Raw genomic sequence first — 10,551 nt, 5'->3', positions numbered from 1 at the left:
GTATTCACGAGACTTCTCATAGTCTTGTGATCATTACACCTACGTAGGTGGCTCAAGTGCTTCTCATTAGCACTTCTCACACAAGCCATTAAGGACATGAGCCCAACCCGGTGTATAATTCATCAAGTGTGTCTTCTCAAAAGCACCACCTTTACAGGCTATGAATCATACAATGCCATAGGAATAGAGACATTAGACCTAGTCACTCTTGACTTAAGGACTTAAGCCTATCCCCCTCGACGTTTCAACGACTAGTCTACTAGTCAACCCCTTAGTAAGGGGATATGCTAGATTGCTTTCGGACTTCACATAGTCCAAAGCGATCACTCCATTATCAAGGAGTTGTCTAACTGCAACGTGCCTGATTCGAATCCGACATCATTGAATCCGGATTAATAGTTAATATTGTTTAGTTGGTGAATATGCACTGATCATATTCTTTTATATGATCTGTTAAATCATTCTTACATAATGATAATAGACGTCACTGTAATGTAATTTTCAATTTTTCATACATTTTGTTTCACCTTGCATGAATAGCTTATCTAATACTCCGTAGACCTTAAGTGTTTTTACATTAGCACTCTAGAAAATTTTAGTATATCTAGCGCTAATAGTCTCATTACTTATTTATACGCCTCTGAGTATTAGCTCCCTCCACCATAATTGTTCACCTTATCAACATTCTTCTCATCATCTTTAATTGTTCACCTTATCAACATTGTCTTCTCATCAACTTTTCGCATTTATGCATTTTATTCGGAGTCCTTACTTTCCTACACAGTTTACATGTTACAGCGTCACTTTTATGATACGTCTGATTTTTTTTCCCTCCAAAAATGGTAAGAATCATTTTCCAAGGTTGCAATTGCCCTTCCCTAATACATTGTTTTAAAGAGTTGTTTTAATCATTAATAGAAGGAGCGTGTTGTCTTCATAAATTATGAATTCACAAACTTGCATGAATCATACTAATAAAACAAGTCAAAGATGCTGCAGGATCCTTCTAAGAGCCATGACAATGATACTGGATGTGAACATAAACTCTATGTGCATACAAAGAAATGACCACAACATTTGAATTTTTTATTATGTTATATTAGAGGGTTTAGGTTGGACATGTTGGAAGTGAATGTAGTTGGTCACTTTCTTTCTTTTAACTGTGTTCTAAATGTATATAATTTGGTGGATGAGATCCTCAGATTATTGAGATTTGTCCCTTTGTGCATTCATCAATTGTGGTCTCAACATTCCATTATTGAAAGCTTAGATCCCCTAAAGGTAATAGATAATGTTGTTATCCTTATAATAATGTTACCATAATATTACGTAATTTATTTTCATAGTGCGTTTTATACTTATTATAGTACTTTTTGTACAAAATTTTCCATTTGTCTACCCTTAAGTAGCCTTAACTAAAAACATCAAACCTAATTCTCTCCTAATTTTCTCTAACTTCTCTCTATAGTTAAATTCTAATCTCTCTCAAAATTACACAAAATTCTTCGTTTATGACTAATTATTCGAGTACAACGCACAACTTAATTCATTACTCCATTATCGCTAATTAAAATTTTTCATTACTCCATTGTCGCTAATTCATTACTCCATTCATCGCCATATGGTGATGAAATTGTGTACATATTATATTAGTCATTTTTTTGATACATAATTAAAGCTTGTGTGTTTGCTTTGTTCATCTGGGTAACAATTATGCCACCGTCTTTGGATTTCCTATCAGTTTTAATCAATTCAGATATCCATTGATCTTAAGATATTGTTATAATGTTATTGGAGATGCAGTAGCTCGTCATCCAGTTGGACACATTTTATGGAAAATATGCTTTCAAAATTCTTGAACTTTCCCTTGTTATATACCCAATTTTCAAAACAACCACACCACCCTGACCCACCATTACTACAGACTGCCAACTCCACACCGCCAACAACGTAGTTGGCTGGCAAACCCCTCCCCTAACTAGAGCCGGAGATTAGAGTGTATCAAAATAGAAGGAGAATGGGTGTGGGAAATTAGAGAGAAGTTAGAGAGGGAAAATGAGAGGGGTATAATTGTCAAAAATGTACTACGGTGAGTAAAATATGCATTGCGAAAATCAACACCAACACCCTAATATTATTGTGCTCAAAATTGCCAATTTGGTTATTCTTATAATCTTATCAGAATATTCGAATCTGTCTTTTATGGAACTTAGTGTCAGTTTATTAGCTTAAGATGGAATATAAGGCAATGTACAAAAGAGGGACTAGAAGAACCACATCAAGGCTCTTTTTTCCGCGGCGGAAGAACATTGAACTATTAGCTTATAATTTCGATCTTCTATTGAACTTCATGCTCTCCTAAGAGTAAGTGGTGATGCATAAGTTGTCGATAATTTTATTTTTCACAGCTACATATTACATAAATATATGCTATGTCTTCTCGAAATAACTACTCGACTCTAATGTTTTACCAATATCTGCTTCTTTTTATCCTTTTGTCTCGGTTAGTTGTTTATCTTTTTTTCTTTCATTTAAGGAATTTCAAATAAAAAGAATAAACGAGAGATAGTAAGCGTTCACTTTTAGAGAGATTCTTTATATCGGAATACAAAGAAGGTTTATCGAATTTGCATGTTTTATCACTTTTTTCATGATGCATGACATTGAGTCATTGAGATGCGCGGATTATGTTTCTGAAGTAAATGGATTGACAATTGGAATGTAAAACTACCAAAATTGGGTTATTGAATGGTGTCATGGTTTTCTTATTATCGGCTTCTTTGTGTGCATAAAGTCGTTTTGATCAACAAACACAACTCCAATTATTTTTGTATGATGAAAATTTGTACTCTGAATTACTTTGTAAGGTGGACTACTACATTGTGTATAGAAATATCCTCATATACAATAGTGTGAAAATGTTACACGGTGGATATCACGGAGGTTACGACGACATTACTGGGTTTAAGGCAAATGGAAGTTACCTCAGTAGTAGTAGTAGTACTATAATCTGATGCCTAACAGCTAATATCGATGCTCGAAGCACGAAAAGCTCTGGCCTCTTCCACTACTTGGGAATATTATCAAAGAGATCTAAGAGATTGAAGCAGACTTTGATCATCTTCAATTTAGTTGGGTGGGGAAGAAAGGAAATAAGGCGGCCAACCAATAGATCACTCAACAAGGATCTGGGTTGATATGTGCTTTGATGCTATTGTAGATGTTATATCTTCCGAATTTATGCCGGACTTTCCTTAATTAAGAAAATTCATCTATTTCAATCTCATGAGAGACCGTCTTCCACTAAATTAGTTGGAAACATAACAGGAAAAAAGGAATACAATAACTTTCTCACCCCATCATGTGAGAGATCTCTCAATAACGCTATTGAGAGATCGTCTCTCTGAAGTTTTTGTGTTATTCTCCTTATTTTAGTATTTGACTGTATATAATTTATAAATACTATTGTATTCTCAAGGAATTGTTCAAGACATTAGTTATTTAACAAACGGAGATTAAGAGGAACACTCGCAATAGACAGGATGAAGCAGGGGTAGCTAGGTCAAGTTTATTTATAAAGTGTATACAAATACTAAAATAGTATACGTTCATCAAAGTACTTTCATAAAGAATATGAAAGTTATAGGCAGATCAATACGATGGAGTTAGTGTTCCAATCGTGCAATAAAGCACATGAATATTTTTAGTTTTTTTACTTGAGAAATAAAAGTATTAGAGTGGCCAGTTTCAAATCCTTATCTCATGTTTCTCAGAATCTTCCTCCTGTTTTAATTCACGGACAACTTTATGTTGCAATTTTGAAGCCGAGAACAAAAAAAAGAGTTTCAAGATACTCATTTGAGACAAGAAAAATGAATTTTGAATACAACCAAAAAAATAGTGTACTTGAAAGTTTTCTAAAATTTCTAATGTTGTTCAATTTATTGGTCTGTTATTTTTTAACTCGAGTTTTAGATTAAATATAACCAATTTACATAGTTTGTATTGAAGGATTTAACTTTATTTTTAGGGTTATTTCATGAGAATAATCCAACATATGTCTCTCCTTCCTATATTAATCCAGCCTATTTTTAACTCATATTAATCTGACCTATATAACTATTCTTCTCACAATACACCCGGTAACCGACTACTTGTTTATTAGGTCACACTTTTATAAAAATAAAATAAAATAAAAAATTAGAAGCTATTACCTTTTCTTTAGTCTGGTTTCATGACTTCATCTTCACCTAAAGTTTCTACTGTTTACTTGTTTTATCTCCGTTGCTCCTTTTTTCATCATCTACCATCTTCTTTCTTATATGCCATTACTCATTCTACATCATCTATCTTCTTCCTTATACAACTTCCAAACTCCAGATTAATAATTAGCCTCAAGTTAATTTGGGGATCTAGGGTTCTACCCCATTTTAATAAAAAACAAAACACATCTTTATCCATTTAATCAAAAACCCCAAATTAATTTCTCCTAAATCGATTTCCTCCTTCAATTGTTGAACGAATTTATCATATAAACCCGGAGCTTTTGCATTCCAAATTACCAACCCCTATATCTGAAGAAATCTTGAACAACACTATTTGGCCCTGCGTATCCAAGAGGTTTATAAAGATTGGATGGATATGGCATGGAGAGGCACAAAGAACACTGCGTGCACCTAATTATATCATTAGTATTCCTCTTCATGGGTTATCTGTTATGGTTAATTGCAACAACAAGAGGGAAGCAACAAATTGGGAGTAATGATTGTCAAAGAAAAGCACAGAAGCCAAGTAATAATTACTTCTACTAATAATGTAGAACCAAAATGGTACCAGAAATTAGTTAGGAAAGTGGCATCAAGGATGTTTGTAGTAAATTGAAGAAGATGAATTAGCTCAGAGTGAAGAAGAACAAAAAAATTAGAAGCCCATAGCCTTATGACTGGAAATTTTACAAGTTGTATCAGGTCAAAATTAGGCTAGTTCAGTAAAAGATTAATGAGTGTATAGGTCAGATTAATATGAGTTAAAACATAGGTTGGATTAATATAAGAAGGAGAGACATAGGTTGGATTATTCATATAAAATAACAATACATTTTAATAGGATTATATGTACAAGACCAACGAAACATATATCTATCTAATTAATTTACATGTTGAGTAAATGTAAAATAATTTTGTTTGGGTTCAGCAAAATATTTAATCATTAATCCCGTAGATTATGATGAAATGTTATAACTTAGTTATGTATCTTAGTGCTTTTTCAATGTACACGTATATTATTCCCGTGCATTTATCTTAGTGGTTTTTCAATATTTGTAATGTTATTGTGTATGAAACAGACATAAAATTTGAATTTTATATTATATAATTAATTTATGTAGGTTATAATTTTTTTTAACGTCTTTTATGAAAAACTAACTAAAAAGAAATGACCATATAGCTAAACATATACGTCAAGATATATTTATCTATTTCTGTAAAATGAAGTACAAATTAGTATATTTGTTAATATGTTTTGTAACCAACTTATATTCAAATTGTTATTGTTCCCGTACATTTTTGCACGGGTTACACACTAGTCACTTCTTTAAATTAAACATACGAATTAAAAGATACCGTATTAAATTATATTTTTTATTTACTTTTTAAATATTATGAAAAAATATAAATAAGGCGTATCGTATCCGTGTCTACAAAATAGTCAAGATATACTTATTTGACCGTACTCCCGTGTCATTCAAATCTTACAATCATGTGCCAGATACTCCGATACGTATTGGATATGATAATTCGTATCCGTGTCTGAGTAACATAGATTGGGAGTAGTAAGTCACCTTTGAGGTAAAGAAAGGAAGTTCAGTGACCTTAGACTGCACATATGAGCACTGCACGACATCTGGTACTCCATTGAGTCCCTTTAAGCAAGCATCAGCAAACATGGCTCCAGCAAAACTGCAAATATAGTAAGTTGTTCATCAGAATGTATAAATCTCACATATATATAGTGAGAAATTTAGTGATGTAGAACCTGTTAACAACATGAACACAGCATGAACATGTACCACAACATCAAAAGACAAAACGAAGTCCTAACAAAATCTTGAATATGTTAGCACTTATGCCCTAGATATTGCAGAACTCTTCCCATTTGCAATAACTTCAGTTCCACCATAACGTACTCTGCTTGTAAGAAATTTGATGTCTTCCTTTGACAAATTAGCTTGTGGTGTCGCCTATAGAACACAATATTTTGCAATTAGTAAGGATTACTATCGCTTCATAGAAATGAACTTGAACCTCTCGAGAAAAAGTATACCTAACCTGGGAGAACAGTGGCAGAATTGTGATGCCAGCGTGCCCTCCAACAACAGGAACAAAAACATCTGCAGACAAGTTTAGGAGCCATCTTCTAGGTTAGGGAGACGTCCTTGACCTGACCCTTTTAAGTTTTGAGCCGGTTACCTCGAGGAAGGTTAAGGAGAGAGAAGGGTAGTTAGCGTGGATGTTTTAACTTAAGGGTCTAATTGTGCCCTGAAGATGTGAGAAGTACTAATTTTATCGCAATTTGAGAACAAAAAGGTATGAAATTTTGAGACGAATAAAAAAGGAAGGCGTGTGGTTTATGAGACGGCGGTCACAATGAATTGAATTTGTTTTAATTCGTTGCATAATTGCGCATGGAAATTTTCTTGGCATATCATGAATGACATAAGTTGGAGAAACATGAACCGTGAATTATTGCATCTTTATATGTATTGGTTGTATATATGTGAATTTCATGCTTAGAAATTTCATGTCTAGAGATATGCAGAATGTGCTACCCTGAACCGATTTGTGATATTTATGCTATAGAATTGTTATAAAGTTTAAATTTAATCGTCAAGATTAAAAAGTATGATAGATGTTTAAAAGAAAGGCAGGTAGGCATGAATGGAGTGACACCAAAAAAACAAAAAACAAAAAAACGAAAATTGTGGCAAATTACAGCAAAATTGTGGTAAGTTATAAGGAAATTGTGACAAATTATAAAGAAATCGTGGCAAACTATAAAGATATTGTGGCAAAATAATTTGTACGCATTCATTTATTTCTAGTAAGTATGCTCGTACCTTAGAATCAATATCTATCTATCTATATTAATAAAGGAAGCTTTTTTCGAGCGATTATAGAGTCTCCAACCTTCTCAAAACACCTAAATAAAATAAATATAATGCAAAATAAATATAACTACAAAAAACTAAAGAAACACATATTTATCCCAGATAAATATTTATCCTACCGCTCATAAACGTATGAATTGGGAGAGATCAATGATAAGTCCAACACTCCTTACGTATCCTATTCTACAATAAAGTATATACTCCTATAAATTATATTTCTTGAAAATAATGTCGAAAACTTATCTTGATCTTGAAGTTTGTATTAAATTCAACTAGAAGTCATTAATCTTTATGTATAAAAGGAGAATTTAATTCTTATTCTCATTATTTCTCTTATTTTTGCATACACGTCAATTTTTGTTTTGTTTTTTTGTAATCAATCAAATATAACTGTTATATTAATTTTGATGCACAATTTATCTTTTGTTTATACGTACTAATTGTTGAAATTTCCTCTAATAATATTTTCAGGGGTAGAGATATTCAAGAATACTCAGTGGCAGGGGCGATGTCACTATAGGCTTTGGTTTAGCCGCCACTACACAGACGAAAATTTTTGTGATTTGCTACACCAATATTTACTGCTTTCACACTAATTATCTATATACTTTACCTTAGTATATATTTTGCTACACCGAAATCGAAGTCAAGGCCTCGCCTTTGCAGTGGCTCTTTAATGAAGAATTTTTTAGGTTACACAGAAATGTATTTGTAAGTTACATTTAGTTACTAACTATGGTATTTTGGCCCTTTTGTGATTTCCATCATAATCATTATGTTTTTTTTAGCTACTCTATGTTGTTATCTGTTGTTTACTGTTATCTTGATATGCAAATTATTAATCTTTCTTCTAATGTAATGTCTTTTTATATTTTATAGACTTACAAGATTACATGAGGGTGGAATCGTGAAAGTATACAAGGTTATATGAAGATGGATCTAAGTATTCACACATTAATAGCTTTCTTATTTTAAATCTGATAAAACAAAACGTAGTGATATGCATGCATGGTAAGTAACTTAGAAACATAAGGAGTATTAAGATTTTGATTTTTTTAGGGAAAGGAGTATTAAAAATTAAGATTCACATCATTCCATTAATTATCATCTTTTGTCAAAGTCTGATATTACCGGGACGGAGGGAGTACTAGATGTGAGATAACTTTTGCAATTAAAAATAGAAAATTATTTCGATATTGATATTCTATATATGAAGCCTTGAATAAATTTAGGTTTAGAAAATATAAAAAAAGTTGTGAAAAAAATGGAATTATAACAAGTCATTCTTAAATGTAAGATAAAAAGTAATAGGTTTTTTAAAAGTGTGGTAATCTACAAGTTTATTAAACTACCTATTTAAATATCTTTTAGATTTAGATAGTATTTGAAAATAAAAATAATTATAAAACAAAGTTGAGATAAGTTTTATTTATTTATAGAAGTAGGAGTTTCACTACCATGTATAGAAGAACTTTTATTGTTATTGTAGTGCATCTAAATGTCTTATACAAGTGCTTCCACTTCCGATTCAATTAATACTAAAGCATAATACACATGTGAAAATAAATCACAATGAAATATTACTATTTGAATTATAACCAATCAACATTACCATGCAACCCATAAAAAATGAATTTACGTACTAATATTTTTATATAATACCCGATTGAAGTTTGGAAATTGTGAGACAGCGACCTCGAAGAAAGAAGGTAATATTTGTAATTGATGGGTGCAAACGAAGAGATGAGGGTCCGAGACGCAAATTCTATTGTAAGTCCGTTATTCGAGAAATTTTTGGGTAAATGGTGACTAATTTTATGACTAAATTTTTTAGTGATCACTATATATTATAAAATGATCACTTTTTCTCTAAAAACATAGAAAAGGCCGTTATACAAGAGAATTGTTGCGAAAAATAAGTTATACGTCATGTTGTGTCCTAAAGAAAAGTCCAAGTTTTGACATCGCTTCTTAAAAATAAGTGGAGGGTAGATCAAATAGAAAGATAGAGTACAAATGAGAATTTGTGTTTAATACGGAGTTAGAGGGTAGATCAAATAGTAAGTGGGGTAAACAAAAATGAATCATGAAGTAAATTTTTGGTAGGAGATATAGTGGATTTATTGGTTGCAAGTTCTAAATGAAACTTAGTAAATGCCTTCACATTTAAGAACAACACTACGTAATTATTACTAAATTGAAAAGTTTGCTCTCTTTAAATCATTTTTTATCATGATATTATTATGAAAAATGATAAATATAATCTAATGAGTTATATTTAAAGAGAACATAAGAAATAAATACTTAATACATGTATATATAGGCTTAGAGAAATTTTAACTGAGTCCGACATTAGTTCAAGGACCAGACAACAATTGCATAAGGCTATTTCTTATCAACATAAATATAATTAATGATTGTACAAGTAATATGGATGAAATTACGGAGGTAACTTTGTAGATTATTCATTGTTAAATCTAGAGATCGGTGATATTAGCTATGAAATTAAGAGATCGATGATATTAGCTATGAAATAAACTCTTATAAGTTTAGTTCACCTACAAGTTCAGTTGTTTATTTATTTTATCAATAATACAAAAGACTTTAGCAAATGGCCCGTGCATCGCACGGGCATTAAATCTAGTATATATATAAAAGAGGTTTTTTTCAGGTAATACTAGAGTCTCCAACTATTGTAAAACACCTAAATAATTTCAAATTAAATTAATAAATTAATATTATTAAAACTAAATCTTAAAATTATTTTAAAAGTTAAAAATAAATCTTAAAAGATAGAGAATGTGATAAGATGTCATATTTTAGTGAGATAGAATTCTACATTAACTTAAATTGGCTATATGCGTAAGACTAAGGAGTACATATTATATAAAGCCATCATTGGTTATGCAAGATAACGCCCTATGACTTTAATTTTCCCTAATGCATTATGTTTTTTTTTTTGTGTTGATCTTATTAACTGAGTACTATAGCCCTTTGCTTTTTTCGAGCGATTATACAGAGTCCAGCTTTAAGAAATGACTTTCGACCAATAAAATAATATTGCGCTTAACCGTACCTTAAGCCTGTATAGCTCAAGAATTTTTTATTTAGTCAACCTCTAACACACTTTGCCAATTACTTTAAGTCAAATTGATGAACTACCAAAATTAGCTTTTTTTGAGTGATTACAGAGAGTCCAGCTTTTATGAACTACCAAAATTTAAAATTAACTAAATAATTAATATCTAGCTATAAAAAACCGCATAATTAGCAGATCTTATCTTTATTAATTCAGAAGACAATGCTGAATGGAGAATGCGCCACGTCATTTGTACACTTTTTTTTTTGGAAATTCAGGTTATGGTGGGTCCCGTTGGTGTGCAAAG

Source organism: Silene latifolia, chromosome 5 (assembly GCF_048544455.1).
Source record: "Silene latifolia isolate original U9 population chromosome 5, ASM4854445v1, whole genome shotgun sequence".
NCBI lineage: Eukaryota > Viridiplantae > Streptophyta > Magnoliopsida > Caryophyllales > Caryophyllaceae > Silene > Silene latifolia.
This window is presented reverse-complemented; position numbering follows the sequence as displayed.